The sequence below is a fragment of the Balaenoptera borealis genome (assembly GCF_965194805.1).
Source record: "Balaenoptera borealis genome assembly, chromosome: 18".
Classification (NCBI taxonomy): domain Eukaryota; kingdom Metazoa; phylum Chordata; class Mammalia; order Artiodactyla; family Balaenopteridae; genus Balaenoptera; species Balaenoptera borealis.
The window spans coordinates 2,933,402-2,950,038 of NC_138877.1; the positions used below are offsets into that span (position 1 = coordinate 2,933,402).

Sequence of the window (16,637 nt, forward strand, 5' to 3'; positions counted from 1 at the left end):
CACATGAAGATTCACATCCTGGATCTGAGCAATTTAGCCCAATGTTCTGTAGCTGACCCAGGCACTGGAAACTTTTTGCCCTGGTTGCATAGTTTTCTCTAAGACACCAACGTCTGAAGTTTAAACTTTCTTTCATAATTTATCTCATTGATTTGCATACACTGGAGGTATTTATCTGCACTTTCCTGGCAGAAGTGCATCCTCGGGTGACAAGGGGCCCATGTATTCTGTCTACCACCTGAGCCCCTCAGTCACTAGTGATGCTGAGGGCCTGCCCTGAACTCTGCCCCGTCAGCTTCTGTCCATGATGGAGGCCGTGTTGGAATCTGTGCCGTTAGACTGACAATCGCACATCTGGGGTTGTCAAACTTTTTCTGTCAAGGGCCAGGTAATAAATATTTCAGGCTCTGTGGGCTTCGTGGGTCTCTATCACAACTGCTCGACTCTGCCCTCGTAGCACAAAAGCAGACATGGACAATACATAAACAAGAGGGCATGCTGTGTTCCAATAAACCTGAAATTTGAATTTCTTGTACTCTTCCATGTCACAAGATAATAGCCTTCTTTTGATTTCTTTCCAACCCTTTAAAAGTGTAAAAACTATTCTGAGCTTGTGGGCTGTCGTTTGCTGACCCTTGGTAATGCATGGAAAATGTGTCCTTTTTGTAATATGGGAATGAGCGTGAAGCCTGCAGGAGATCAGGGTAAAGACAGCAGGACACAACCAGAAGAAGCCATTTTTGGGGAAAGGGCGGCATCCTTATTCACGGTGGACTTCCTTTCACTTGGCTTCTAATAAGCTTCTGGTGGCGCTCAAGGCTGCTCCCGGCGTCCATGTTCTGTATTTGTCTATGTTGCCCACATCTGAGTCCCAAGGATACTTTCCAGGCTGGAGCCACGGCTGTGAGGTCCCAGGGAGCTCTCTGCTGGGGATGTGTTTCTGCCAGCGCCCTTTTCTTCTGTGTGAGAAAACAAAGGGGCTGTCCTCCCTGTTGGTTTGGCTGCTGGGAGGAGATGGCTTTGGATGGGGAGAAAGTATCCCATGGCATCTACACCGCTGAGGGGGAAGCCTGGGCCACTGGCGGGGAGTGGGATGGGCGGGGCCGCCCGCCAGTCCAAACAGGATTCTCTTCGGGCCCCTGGACTTCTGTGGCCTCCGCGTTCACTTGCACGCAGGTGGGTCTTCTCTGAGTCTCCGAAGTCTTATTCTTAGATAAGAGCTTTTGCCTTAAGGGGAAAATGAGGTGCTTTTCTCTTCCCATAATTAGCACTTTTCTAACTGTAAATGACTGAATCAAGCAATTCACATATTCTTAAAATTTTCCATTGGTCTAGCTGACGTCTAGATGTTATAGCTGCTTGTATTTTCTAAAAGACTGAATCTTGGGATTTTTAGCCCCTAATTAAACAAACATATTTTAGTTTTTAGAGCAGTTTTAGGTTCCCAGCGAAGCTGAAGAGAGGCCCAGAGATCCGCCCTACGCTCCAACACATACAGAGTCTCCGCCATCAGATGGTACATTTGTTACAACTGATGAACCTGCCCTGGCACGTCATCACCACCCAGAGTGCACCACTGACATTAGGGTTCTCTCCTAGTGCTGTGTCTCCTGTGGGTTTAGACAGATGTGTAATGACATGTATCCAGCAACACAGTATCATACAGCAGAGTCCCACTGCCCTAAGAATCCCCTGTGCTCTGTCCACCCCTCCCTCCCCACTAACTGCTGGCAACCCTGAGCTTTCTACTGTCTCCATAGTTTGGCCTTTTCTGTAATGTCATATAGCTGGAATCATAAAGTAGGCAGCCTTTTCACACTGGCTTCTTTCACTTAGTCATATGCATTTGAGTTTCCTCCATGTATTTTCATGACTTGATAGCTCATTTCTTACTAGCTCTGAATAATATTCCATCGTCTGGATGGACCACGGCTTATTTATCCATCACCCACTGAAGGATGTCTTGGTTGCTTCCAAGTTTTGGCAATTATGAATAAAGGTCCTATGAATCCCCATGCAGGTTTTTCTGTGGACAGAAGTTTTCAACTCCTTTAGGTAAAGACCAAGGAGCTTGATTGCTGGATCCTACGATGAATACGTTTTGGTTAGAAACTGCCAAACTGTTTTCCCATTTTCACGAGCAATGAATGAGGGTTCCTCTTGCTTCACATCCTCACCAGCATTTGTGTCACCAGTGTTCCAGGTTTTGGTCATTCTCATAGGAGTGTAGTGGTATCTCGTTGTTTTGATTTGCATCTCACTGATGACGTATGATGTATGGCATCTTTTCATGTGCTCATTTGACATCTATATATCTTCTTTGATGAGATGTCTGTTAAGTTGTTTGGCCCATTTTTTAGTTAGGTTGTTTGTTTTCTTGTTACGTTTTAAGAGTTCTTCGTATATTTTGGATAACAGTCCTTTACCAGATGTGTCTTTGGCAAATATTTTCTGCCAGTCTGTGGCTTGTCTTCTCATTTTCTTGACACTGTCTTTCATAGAGCACAAGTTCTTAATTTTAATGAAGACCAGCTTATCAATTGTATCTTTTATAGATCATCTAGGTTTTCTCCTATGTTATCTTCCAGGAAGCTTATAGTTTTGCATTTTAAATTTAGGTCTCTGATCCATTTTGAGTTAATTTTTGTGAACGTGTAAGGCCTGTGTCTAGATTCACTTTTTTGCACGAGGTTGTCCCATTGTTTGAGCACATTTGTTGAAAAGACAATCTTTGCTCTGTTGAATTGCCTTTGCTCCTTTGTCAAAGATCAGTCGACTATATTTGTGTGGGTCTATTTCTGGGCTCCCAATTCTGTTCCATTGATCTATTTGTCTATTCCTTCACCAACACCATACCGTCCTGATTACTGTAGCTTTATAGTGAGTCTCGAGGTTGGGTCGTGTCAGGTCTCCACCAATATCGTGTCCCCTGATTCTTTTTTCAAACTTACTTTGGAAATGAAATGAAATGAGATATAGAGAGATATGCCTTTGAATCATCAGAAATCAACTTCATCCCAGGACGTTTTAATTTCAGGAGGATTTTTCTGGAACTCATTCCAGAAATAGACAAAGAAAGGGGGTAAGGCTAAGGAAAGATTTATGTGCATCTTTTCTTCTTTGGTAAGTCCTGTGCTGCAACTCCCATTTGTCACACAGAGCCACATTATCTGATACTTATACTTGAAAATCAAGAATAATACATTCACATATAGATGGAAAGTTATTCTCTTAGAAATTCAAGGAGCAAAATCAGCTGTCGATAGCTTTTAGAAGGAAACTAAAGGATTGCCAAGAATGCGAATGTGATAGAGCATTTCTAGTAATATATGAGACCCTATTTGCAACACCTGTTCTAAACTAAATAAAACATATGAAGCATTTGGAGCAACTTCTTTCTGCCCACATCTTTTGTGTTATCACAGAAATACAGAATGCACACATATTCATATCATTATGGACACATGTGTCAAATTGATCATACTCCAAAATCTCTATGATCAAAAAGTTCTCAAGTAATTTTAGTCCTTGACATAATCCACTTCTCAGTTTCAAGACCTTTTAAAACCGTTTCCATGAACGCCGACTTAATTCACCCATGTGTGCGGCGCGAAGGCTGGAATGAGAAACACCACAGGACATCAGAACCAAGAAGGGGCTCTCGTTTCAAAACAAAGCCAGTATTTGGGTTTGCTTTGCCTGCACAACCGTACTTCTGCACACATGTCTTAGTTTCAGGCACATGGTTCTTTTATTCAAAGGTTAAGAGTAGGGGCCAGGGTCTGTACTGCTTTTATGGTTCAATTTTCCAAAATTTGTAAGCTATAAGGAAGAGATCGTTCTCACTCCTTGAAACAGTTTCCACACGTGTGTCTTCGTCTCGTCGCTTTGGAAGAATGTACTTCCTGGTGATCATTTGTTCTAGGCGGGCACAGCGTAGAACCGGGTGTGGGGGTCCAAGCCACCGCACCCCAGCAACCCCCATCTAAACAAGACCTGTGGAAACACAGGGAGACACGGGTGGCTCTCGCTGCCATGGGGGAGCCGAGTCTGTCTGCATTCTGACTAATCCTTTCTTTCATGCTTCCCCCTCAGAAGCCCTTCTCTAGAGAGAGTGAGCCAGAAACCAAGTCCAAGCAACCCTTAAACGAGGTGCGTTTTGGGGGAGTTATAAGGCAACTCCTTAGACCCACAGAATGAGCCTTTCTGGGAATCACTACAAGGGGGAGTCATGAGGGTGTCATCGTACAGCGTCTGAAGGTGACATTGTTGAAGACACGGGCGGACAGAGGTACAGAGTATGTGAGCAGAAGCAGGGCCCAGCCTTCAGTGTCCTCGGGCTGCAGTAGGTAAAGCAGGAGTGTGAAGTGGCCAGATACAGTGAAAAGGCTCAGGGCATCTCACAGCCCCCCGGAGAGCATTTGGGGTTAACACAGGGATGCACAGCCCTGGCAGACGTGCCCATGGACGGCGGATCTGCAGCCTGTGGGGAGCAGGGAGCGTGTCGGCGAGGGAACCACACGCACGACAGAACATGGGAACTCAGGGCCCGAACAAAGGCCATAAATGGAGCTGAGTTCCGGAGTCACTGCTGGGTCTTGGCAGAAGTCTCGTTAAGATCCCAGTCAGAGGGTGGGAGCACCCAACCGGCAAGGGGAGGGGGACGGAGCGACAGTTCAAATGCTGCGGGAAGGTGGGCCATCACTCATTCCTTTTTTTTTTTTTTTTAAAAAAAGGAGGTGCTTTTAAAAGAATAACATGCTGCTTGCTTTTATTATTGATGTTCCTGAAAATCAGGTAGGCTTCTCTCTGGGAGGATGTCAAAGTAGAATAAAAATGGCAAGACTGATCTGTGGCTATAATCTGTGCTTTGGTGTGTGCGGCCACCCCTTGCTTTCCTGAACATTTAAGAAGAAAAATGCTCTTTCTTGCTGCGGAGACTTTGCGTCTCTGGGACCGTGGGACCCTGGGGACGCAACGTTGCTGTGGCCACCTCAGGAGAGAGGAGATGGCGTCCTGCTTGTGGAGGGGGACACACGGTGAGCATCTGAGGCCCCAGCGTCACGTGGTCTGGGGTGACGGCTGGGAAGGTGGCAACGTGGGGCACTTCACTCTCTAAGGAGCGTGGACGACACAGGGAAAATTATGTGGTTTTTTTTTACAGTGAAGGAATAAAAACTTGAGTGCGAGTCCTTTATCAAAGCTGAATGATGCTCGGTCCCTGGTAAATGGTCCCCAGGTGACCAGTGCTGTGGTGAGATGCCCACCAGCCAGGGTGCCAGCAACAGAGTAGAATCTTGGGAGGCCACAGATCTTCTTCACATGAAGGTGCCACTTCGGACGTGGACAGACGTGGTCTTACGGCCGCAGGACCGTGGGGCTCGAGGGTGGGGATGGGGCTCCGGCCTCCACAGCAGCCATTCCTTCCCCTTCGGCGCCCAGGTGCCCTCCACGTCCCGCTGGTTCCCAGGGGGCTCAGGAGGCTGGACACAGAACCCCAGCCAGCGACTCTCCCCCCACCCTGATCTGCTGCTTTTTCTCAACCCCGGTCTGGAGACCACCTTGAGGGGCGACAGGGAAATTCCGTTTCCAGTCCCATCCTGTTCTTGGCCTCTGGGCCGCAGCTGCCCGCAAGGCACCATTTAGGGGAAACAAGGGGCTGGAGGGAACCAGAAGCCGCTACCGTACTGCACGTGTGTTTTTTGACATCTCGCTTGAACTTCAGCCTGGCCTGGGCTCCTGTGGGAGGGTAAAGAAGAAATAAACTCCGTCTCATTACCGCCAGGTACAGTGATGGGGGAGATGGGCTTCAAGAGTCCTGGATCTCTTCTGAGCCCTAGTTTGCGCTTACACAGGGGAGGGCAGTCTTTACTGCTGCACCGTCCAGCTATGAGGCTACCGATCTAATTAGAAAGGCCAGGAGCCCAGGCCCATTGTAAACGCTGAGACAGGACACACAAGCAAATCCAGTTACACAGCTGTCCTTCACAGGTCTGGGCTGCCCTCTGGCCAGGTGCTAATGAACGACCCGGGCCCCTCCCGCCGCCCCCGGGAGATGGGTTTCGCCCATAAACGGGGCCAGATGACACGGCAGTGGGTCCAGAGCACACCATCCCCATCACCATCCCGCGATGGGCAGCGTGGGTACCTGCGGGTCGGCCTTCCTTGGGCATCTCCCCACCCCTGCCCCATGCAGGGCAACCCTCCCCTCTGGACGGCCCTGCTGCCCGACTGAGCAGGGCAGAGTCACGCTAACAGGTGGCAGTAAATCAGAACCACGGCTTTCACTTTTAGGAATGTTACTTTCTGCGCACTGGGGTCTTGGATAACTCGAAACAGGCCCTGCTCTCCGCCCCGCGGCCGGCCCTCCACGCCTTCGCTGGCAGCCCGTGTGGCTTGCATTAAGGTGCCTGTGTTGGCAGATTTCTCCCCGCCAGTCGGTCATCTGTTTAGTGTTTGGCGTGTCCCACTAGGCCGCTGTGGTCACCCGTGAGTCTATCAGTTAGAAGGAGAACTAGTCAGAGGACGTGGGCCGAGGGACCACGCGGCCACTTCCTGCAGGAAGATGGATGTCAGGTAGGCGGCAGGTCCCGCTCCGACACGTCTGCTATCAGCAGCTACTGTTGGCGCTCGGCGTGTGAAAAACACACTCTTGTCATCACCAGCATCCAAAAGGAGAAGCTTTATGTCGAAAATGAGAGCCACGTTGTCTGGGTTGGTAGTGTTCAAATTGGGTCGAGGTGTCCATTTTTAAAGCTCTATTTTCGTTAGGTAACGACTCATTGAAAACATCTACTTCGTGTTGAAATCGGGCCTTATCAGGACGGGGAACACAAAGGCTCCTTAAACGCTGGGCAGAGGAAAGAACACTGTGTCTGTGGGCAGGTTGGCACCAATGGACACTTCCTTCATTCCGGTCAGCATTTCAGGGACCAAAGCTCTCTTGTGCCATTGATTTATTCCCAAAGCCTCGTCACAAGACGCCGGAGCCAATTTGTTTCCGTGCGAGGAGCTGAGTGATTCGTTAGCTGGGCAAACTAACCCCAAAATAGTTTTGCCACCTCCAGCCTTGGCAGAGGTGGGAATTACTGAGTAATTATCATTTGCTTATGAATGAATAATCAATCTTCTGATGGCTTTTGACCACGAAGAATGAGATTTTGAAACCATCCTGGGTAGTGAATGTTGTAATATTCTGATTTGGTTAGCATTTTGTGAAAGTGGCAGTTTGCTTTGGCAAAGATGTCCTGTGTTGGATTGTTTCCGGAAAGAGCAGGTAAGCCGATGGATTGCCTGTTAGCCGACGTGGCTGTGAGTTGAGGACCCTGGCAAGACAGGCTGTGATGATTCTGGCTGGAACCGGTTCCTTTTTCTGTGGTTTGCGGGGCTGGGTGCCCAGGGCTGGTTATAAATGGCGTTCTTACAGAAAAGCAGGCGGGAGAAAGAAAGATACTGCAGAAAACTGAGGCCCGGTGTCGTTGGCAAATCAACGGTACCTCAATGGCAAATCAGTCGGCAAAATGTACACTTGGCTCGATAAAAATCGGCTCAGCATCTACTCTGTGAAACCAGGGAATGTGCACAGACTTATCTGTGGCTTCCAGAAACTTCTAATCTAACTGGGGAGCTAGACACTTCAACGAGAAAACATAACCAAATATTTAAAACAGCCAGCTGTGTATTCGTTGCAGAGGCAGAGTACGTGGTATACTGTTTGATGTGGCAATGGCAATGTCTTTTTCAAGGTTTTAGGATAATTTTTTAAATCGATAAAGTTAGGAACAGCATATTTATCAAATGGGGGTGGCACGGAGTTGAAGGAGGAGTTTTATGCTGGGTGAAAGAGCAGGGATCTGGGAGAAGCGTGGTACGTGGGGAAGATGATTCTAACAGAGCAAGATTTCATGGCAACAAGAATAAAGACTAAACTTAGATCCTAAAACGCAGTGGGAAAGTATTTCAGAGCAGCCGCCCCGAGGACAGACTGCAGGATACATGGGTCAGGAGGCGAGGGGAACAGGGCTGACATTTAGGGAGCAGCTGCTGGCAGCTCTGCTGGAGTTTTCTCTTTAGTCCTCACAGCCACCCCCCTGGGCACCTTGTAAACGTCTCTTTCCAGGTTTCAGGACCAGCTTGCAGGGCGGATGCCCTCTTCCTTTGGCAGATGGGGGCGCCGAGGCTCAGAGGGGTTAAGGCACTTGGCCAGGGTCCCACCAGCAGCCAAGAAGGACAAGAGATGGGGTTTGCCATAGAGTCCCTGCCTTTGTTTATTTATTTTTAAGCATAGCGTCTGTCTCTCCAGGATGCGGTGTGACTTTATTCGTGAATGGGGCTGCAGCCCCCGTCCGCAGGGAGGGGGCAGTCCTGCTCTGACAGAGGAAGGCCCACTCCGGCACGCAGCAAGCACAGGGGTTATGCCGTCAGGTGGGCTGCCCTTCTCTCTTAGGGCCGTCCTGGCGGGGCACATCCTAAGAAAATTCTCGAAGGGGTGGTAGCCCGTAGACAGTGCACAACACTTATGCGGCGGGGCAGGGGGCATCTCATGGCCACGGGGTGGACAGGGCAGCCCGAGGTGGTTCCCTGTGCCCGGGAGCTCCATGTGAGGGAGGAGCAGGGGCTCAGGGCCGCACCTCTGTGCAGCACCCGTCCTTCCCTGAGCGACACGACGCAGGTTTGCTCTGCTTTTCCTTCTACGGTGAGTACGCCCGTTGGGATGACTCTCTTCGAGAAGGCAGGAACGTTCTTCAGGAGCTGAGCCTTTGCTTTTCAAAGTTTTCATCTCCTTCTTCCCTCCTCGCTGGCCTCCCAGTGCCCCAGGAGCTCGTCCCTCCCCTTCAGGGGTGCCCACCCCTCGCAAGGCTCGGAGGCCGAGGCCCGACGGCCCCTTCTCTCCTGCTTCACCCTCCGGTCAGCTTCCAAAGGAACGCTTAGACAAGTTAGACACCTTTATTTGACTTTCTTAAATAGCGGGTTCCTTTCCGTTAATCTTGGGACTCATCCTGCCTCCAGCCGCCTTACTTGATATAGTGTCACATTATTTTATTTATTGGCGTAGAGTTGATTAACAATATTGTGTTAGTTTCAGGTGTACAGCAGAGTGATTCAGTTATGCATATACACGTATCTATTCTTTTTCAAATTCTTTTCCCATTTACTTTGTTACAGAATATTGAGTAGAGTTCCCTGTACTATACAGTAGGTCCTTGTTTAGATTTTCAGTTTTTTGAGGAGCCTCCAGACTGTTCTCCATAGTGGCTGCACCAGTTTACGTTCCCACCCACAGTGTAGGAGGGTTCCCTTTTCTCCACACCCTCTCCAGCATTTACTGTTTGTAGACTTGTTGATGATGGCCATTCTGACCAGTGTGAGGTGATACCTCATTGCAGTTTTGATTTGCATTTCTCTAATAATTAGTGAGGCTGAGCATCTTTTCATGTGCCCCTTGGCCATCTGTATGTCTTCTTTGGAGAAATGTCTATCTAGTGTCGTGTTTTAAAATAAACTGATTCGCACATGTGGACACAGCTCTGAAACCCACAAGTCATATGAAGACATATACGCCCGTCCACGTCTATAAGCAGCAGTTTCTGGAAAACGTCATGTGTGGTCTTCACCCCGACACCGCCTGCTCACATCACAGAAAGAGACTGGAAACATCTTCAAGGCCTTTGTCAAGCATTCTTCATCTCTGCCGGCAGACAACTGCACAGGCCCAGTGTTTAAAGGTTGGCTCTTGTTATACAAATTGTTTGCATGAAAACCATCACAAAAATCACTTATAGAGGGAAGAAAAAAAATATCTGTCGTTTGGAAAGTCTTAATAGAATCAAAATGAATTACTAGGTCTCATAGGCCAAATAAGAACTTTCCATTTTAGATATTCTTATAGGAATGATTTCAGGATATTCAAGTAGGTGCAACCAACCCAAACATGGATTATCTGAAAACTATATAATTTCCACAGCGTAGTTTGGAAAAGAATTACAAATATACGACTCATAGGATTGGGGGAAATCCCATGATGAAGTCTGTCATGGTCTCTGTGGTCCGTTAGGAGCTGTGAGACACACAGAGGAAACCTGGGCTCCCCAAGGCAGCCTGTGGGTCCCCCACCCCCACCCCCATGGGACTGTGGAAGTACCTTCTGCCAGCACTGCGTGGCTGGAGAACCACCCTTGTTAACCTGAAAAGAAATGCCATTGAAGCACCGAAGGGGGAAGAGCGTCTGAAATGACATCCAAGGGAAAAGGCTGAGAAGCCTGGCCCTTATCTCGGGTACCACCCGCCATCTTTATCTCTGCACTTTGCAACCGGGCATTTGGGCCTGGGATTAAGAACTAAAAAGAATTCATTCTGATAATGAGAGAGAGTGTCAGGGATTTTTCTTGCCACGTAAAATAAGTTAATTCCCTGAATTAAGAAATAATGAACAGGAGGGAAGCTGGCTAGCTGACTGGAGTCTCGGACAGGTGCCTGTTTTTAAGGAGTCTGGAGAGCCGAGGGGTGATGGCATGGAGGATGGCTTTGAATGGCCCTTTGTCACACTGTCTTGTACCAGCTGACCTTGCAGGGGCTTGGTGGGGCTGGGGTGGGATGCAGGCACATCCGCCACATGAGGCCACGGCAGGAAGGCGGCTGAGGGCGCTCCGCAGACCCCAGATCTGCTGGCGCCTTGATGTCCGACACAGGGCGACTGTCCGGAGGCCCCGTGACTGTGCCCTGAGCTCCGTGGTTACGTCACGGTACACACCTGTGCAGGTGGGACACACAGGCACCGGGCAGGCAAGGCCTGTGGAAGAACAGCGTCCGCTTTTAAACAGCCCAGCAACTTACAAGGCTGTTAAGTACTTGCCAATGTAACGCACGACTATCCAGTTCATTTAAAAAAAAAATGCGAGTGGTATCTTTGTTTCATTAAACTTTGGATTGATTCAATTATTTTGGTTATATTATTCCTGATAGGGGCTTTTGATGGAAAAAAAAGAAAACAAGCAAATTAACAACGAAACAAACAAAAGCGCAATGGATTCTGCTCACTGCTTCAGTGTTTTCGGGAGGGAGCTCCTTGCAGGCCCTGGGGGACAGGTGAACCGTGACCTATGTCGGAGGGACGTGTCTCCAGGCCAGGAGACCCCTGGATGTCACGTCCATGGATGCGGGAGTGTTAATGTTCTTGCTGACCCTCCGGACAGAGCCGGTTCCTGCCTGGCCAGAACCCCTAGCCTCCTTCCAACCAGCCCGTCCAGGTGTGGCCGCGTCCGCAGCGCCTCTCATCACCCATCGGCCTCCTTGGGGCTCCTGCCCCAGCACTGGAATCATTTCAGCAACGGTCTCAAGTGAATTTCAAGACGTTACCTGGGCCCCGAGGCACACAGAAGTCAGAAAATAATGTCTTGGGCTCTCACCTTAGGGAGGGCTTGGGATGTGATGACGGGTAGAACTGGCCTGACGTCAGCGAGGCAGGGAAGAGACAGAGGGTCCTAGTGACTCCAGAGCACACCGGCATTCAAACCCGCCCCCCTCCACCCCCGGGAGGAGCCTCCGGTGGGCAGCAGAGGCTGAATCCACCTGCAGCGCGGCCTCTGCAAAGCGCAGGCTCACACACAGACCCACTTTGCTCTCAGGTGCCAGGACAACGAACCATCACTTGAAGATCGCCATGATTTTGACAAAATTGGAACAAGTGAGATAAACATAAAAGGTCGGAAAAGCCCTGTCCAGCAGAGCCTCGCTGGCCTGGTGTGAACGTCTTCAAAGGCCCACTTTGCTCACCACCGAAGCCAAGACCACGTGTCAGAGCTCTTCGGATTGAACGAACGTGACCTCCACTTTCCACTGCTGAATTTCTTATTTTATGCGGTTTCATTTCAAGAGGGGCTGTGCGAGGGAATACGGAGATAAGCTTTATCACGGTGTTCTGGTTGAATTTTTTAGGATTATTTATTTCTGTAGTTCTTACCATCTGATATTTTTGTTTCTGTAAAATCGCCTTCAAGTAGTAGTAATTTTACATTGAAATTTTATCTTAGAATTTACATCCTTGCCCTTTGGGATAAAAACTAGTGCCAAATTGTCTCTCGGTGGCTTAATTAGTTTTAGGTTTACCATACAATGAATCCCCACATTTAAAAAAATCTGTTGGCTGCATGTGGTTTTGTACTACTTCCTTTATGAGAAAATTCATAAAGACTTGACCCTACCACGTGGGAGCTTATCGTTTGAGAGCAATGGGGAGGAAACAGAATCAAAATACCATTTCTAAATAAAAAACAAAGAATAAATCAAGGCTTGAAGTGCAGGCAAAAATGGTACTTGTCTCCTTTGCCTCTCCCCTGTTTTCTCTAATCTCTTTCTAGTACTCATCTACCTGCCCTTCTCCACCCATCCACCCATCCATCCATCCATCTATACAGTTATCCACCCATCCATCCATTCATCCATCCATCCATCCATCCATCCCTTCATCCATCTGTACAGTTATCCGTCCATCCATCTATCCGTCCATCCATCCATTCAACCATACAGCTCTCCATCCATCCATCCATCCATCCATTGACCCATCGTCCATCCACCCAACCATTCATCCATCCATCCATGCATCTGTATAAAGAGGTCCAAAGAATAGAAAAGAGTTGGGTTTTGTAATATGTAATAAGCCTCTAGCCTCAGGTGTTGTTGATACGGTTTTGCCAGATCATGATTGAAACAGTCTCCATATCTATGTGTAATTATAACTGGACTGGTTCCTTTACTAGGGACTGTATGACAAAGCCGTGTTAGCTAACTGAAAGATTAGTCAAGAAAATAAAATAGCATAACTATACTGTTAACTTGGGTATAATTAGGGGGGGGTTGATATTAATATAGTTTTGTTCAGCTTACCAAACAAACTGTGAAAACCCTGACCCAGATTTGGTTAAGGAATTAGACTTCCTTTTAATTTGGTCAAGGCTATGCTTCGTGGGTTGTCAAATTTCTGCTCAAATATTTCTTTTCCTACTGGGTGTTACTTTCTTGTTCAAAGCCCTTATCACTCTTGGTGGGTGATATTTAATTTCTCCAGGTTCACTTGGATTCCAGATCTTTATCTACATGGTATCTTTGGAAGTGGGTCTTCCCTCTAACACGTGATGTAAATACCCGATGCCTGTGACTTACTACTTGTCATGGGGTCTTAGCTGCCGCTGCAGCTCTGTGTTGGGTGTAAGTAGCCATGACCCTACTGCATTTTGCTTTCTGAGTCTTTGCTATTCTGAGAAGCAGAAGGAATAGATGTCTCCTTTTCTCATCCACTTTTCGATCTGAAGAATTACTTCCTGAATGGGGTCTAATCCTCTCCTGGGTGCACACGCTGGTGGGCGGGCACCCCGTGTAATGGCCTCGGTTACAACGAGAGCTCAGAGTCATTACTTCTGACCTCCCTCCCTGGGCCGTGGGGTTCAGATGTCATTCAGCCTGAGAGTGACTCACTCTGTCCCAGAGCCGGCTGGCAGGTCTCTTGGCTCTGCTGAATGTCCAGCTTCCCAAGTCCTACCTACGCTGGCCTCGGTCCAGTGCTGTGCTTTGGGAAACGTGCTTTGTGTACCTTTGCTTGGTTTCTACTCTCAGGCCGGGCTGTGCCCATGGCCATCCGTGGACAGTTATTGGTACACTGTTTGGACCCCGTCTACAAACCCTTTTCTGTTGTCTTTCTCTTGCCTGGAGATTGCTCCCTGTGGACCCAAATCCTCTGGGAATTAAAAGGGACAGAGGTCACCATAAGTTTGTTTTTGAAGTCTGTGAGTCGGTTTCTGTTTTGTAAATAAGTTCATTTGTGTCATATTTTTAGATTCCACATATACGTAATATCATATGATATTTGTCCTTCTCTATCTGGCTTACTTCACTTAGTATGATCACCTCTAGGTCCATCCATGTTGCTGCAAATGGCATTATTTCATTCTTTTTTTATGGCTGAGTAGTGTTCCAAAGGGGAAATTCACCAAAGGGGAAAGGTGTGGGGGGAGAGGGATAAATTAGGAGTTTGGGGTTAACATATACACACTACTATATATAAAATAGATAATCAACAAGGACCTACTGTATAGCACAGGGAACTCTACTCAGTATTCTGTAATAACCTATATGGGAAAAGAATCTGAAAAAGAATAGATATATGTATTAATATATGTATTACTGAACCACTTTACTGTCAACCTGAAACTAATACAACATTGCAAATCAAGTATACTCCAATGTAAAATGAAAATTAAATTAAAAAATTTTTAAAAAGTCTGCTGGATCATGATCAATCAATAATCAATCAATCTATTGTTTATATTTCTGCTCTTAATAAAATAAAAGAGATAGGGGTGACTCTCTCATTAGCCTGTGCTGGAGAGGTGTGTGTTTACTCTAAGTACCTGCAATGGGAACTGGACCCCAATTTCCCCAGGTGTTTGGTGTATGATAGTTTCATTTTGATTTAAGATGCTTCTCAAAATGCTCCCTTACTGACCTACGTGGGAAAATCCAGAACACATATTCATGTCCAAAGGTATCAAATTTCTCATTTCCTTCAAGTTGAAAATTGATAGCTGAAAAGGCAGCCCAGGTCAAAAAACAACTCTGGACTCAAAAGCTCCACTAACTGTGAGACTCAGGGCAAATCCCTCAAGCTTGTTAGACCTCTGTTTCCCACGCAGTCAATGGACATGACATCACTTTCCACTTTTGAATGAGGCACTGTTGGGTGAAAAACACTTTTGTACTATTTTAAAAGGTGAGCCCAATTTTAGTATTATTATTTGTTAAAGCATGAAATTACATTTTTCTCTGGGATTGCTCATAACCTGCATGCTAAATTTTGAAAGTGGTTGTCTATTTTACTAAGTGTGTGTTATTTGGGCTAATGCTTCATTTAAAGCATATACTTGTCATTTATAAAATGAGTTGAAACTAGTTTATTTAGAACAAAATGGTCAGTTATAACACACTATCCTAGTTTCTAAATTTCCTCTTTCTGAAATTATCTGAGACAGCATGACTGTATTTGGGTTCAAACATATGACAAGAGCAGCAGTGAACAAACGAACATCCTTGATCAAGCTGTCACTTCCCATACCACATGTTTGGTGCCTACAATAATTTTTATTTAAATATCAATTAAAAATTTAGTCTTTAATATAACTGTAAGATAGGCCCTCCCCCCAAATCTGGGTCTGAGAAAAGATTTCCTGATTCAGAAATTATGTTTCTCTTTATAGTCTATATAATTAAGCTTCAAAAATGCAGCTTTCAATGGCAGAACAATTCTAAAACATCTTTACAAACCCAAATTCCCTATAAACACAAACCCTTGGCATGTATACAGTGCTTTCAGTTTACAATGTCCCTTTCCTCTGACCTTTAGGACAGCCCTGAGAGGAAGCTAGGTTTATTTTTATGCCCATTTTATAGATGAGGATACTGAGGTTAGTATAAACTCATTCAAGATCACATAGCTAAGTGTGGGGCATGGTGAATCAGGACTAGAGCCCAGAGATCTACCCTCAGTTCTAACATTCGCTGTATTAAAGCCCAAAAGAGAAACAAGCTTATGCAATTTCTCTATAGCCCATCACCTAGAATTCTTCAAATCCAGCCTGATTTCTGGGCATATGTTAAGTTATTCTAAATCATACAGAGACCAACCTGTTACAGCTTAATCTTTGTAAGGTCTGTATCAGATTCGGGAATAATTCTGTCTGACTGCTTCTATCAAGGCTCAGTTTTGGTCACTCTTTATAGAAGCTTAAGACACTGAATTACGTATTTTAGCGTTACAGGAAAAGGTTAGTTCCGGAGGATCTGTTCGATTTAACAACTAAGGATTAGAGTGTGGTAATTTATGCTTTGGTGCTGAGAAAGTTTATTTTCTGTCCTGGTTTACTCCCTGTCACAGCCAGCCACCTGAGTGTTTGGGAGAGCTGTGTGGGTGTTTTGGAGTTGAGGGCTGGCCCTTACTGTATAGCCATGGGGTGAAGCCCAGCAAATGGAATGCAGTTACCTTCTGGTCAGCAGCAGCTAAAGGCTTTTGAACACTTGGTTATTTTTATTACATGACTTTAGGATCCTCACCAGGCATCCTTATGGCTCATACGAACACATGCTTTTATTAAATGCTCATTCACACTAAGTTTGGGATGAGGCCTGTGATTTCCATGACGATGTTTCTATGTCTTCGACGCTTATGCTTCCTCGGGACAGTAGAACATCCAAAATTGCTATTGCTTTTCTGTTCTGTGTGTCTGGTCCTTGTGGAAAGAGGATGTGCTGACACTGGACTGTAATTATTCCTCTCCTGTGTTGCTTAAAATGTGGCCAGCCCGCCTTCTTTAGATTTCCAGCGCACGTGCCTCGGGCTGCGGTATTTTATTTCTGAATGGGCTGCCTGTGTTTTCGGTGGTGGAGGTGACTCATTTTCATGGCACCTTCAGATATGCCCCCTCTCCTCCAGTTCACTGTCTTCACTCCCATTTTTTTTCCATCTCCCTCCCCAGTTCGACCTCAATTTTCTCCTTCCTTCTCTCTCATTGGAAGCATCTCCTGTGAAATAGGTGGGATTTTGCAAACCCAGGGCAGCTGCGTCCTTCTAACCCCTGAGTTGGAGCCAGCAG

At 46.7% G+C, this 16,637-nt stretch overlaps 1 long non-coding RNA gene across 7 annotated transcripts in view; it reads left to right on the forward strand.

The window, feature by feature from the left end:
- LOC309615413 overlaps window positions 1–16,637 on the forward strand; it is a 406,281-nt gene that overhangs the window by 319,843 nt on the left and 69,801 nt on the right. The window contains exon 11 of one of the 7 annotated variants that reach the window (XR_014236803.1): window positions 9,526–16,305. The exons of the other annotated variants lie outside the window; for them this stretch is intronic. This is a non-coding gene — a long non-coding RNA (uncharacterized lncRNA). Of the gene's footprint in view, window positions 1–9,525; window positions 16,306–16,637 lie in introns of those variants that run through there. 7 annotated transcript variants of the gene reach the window in all.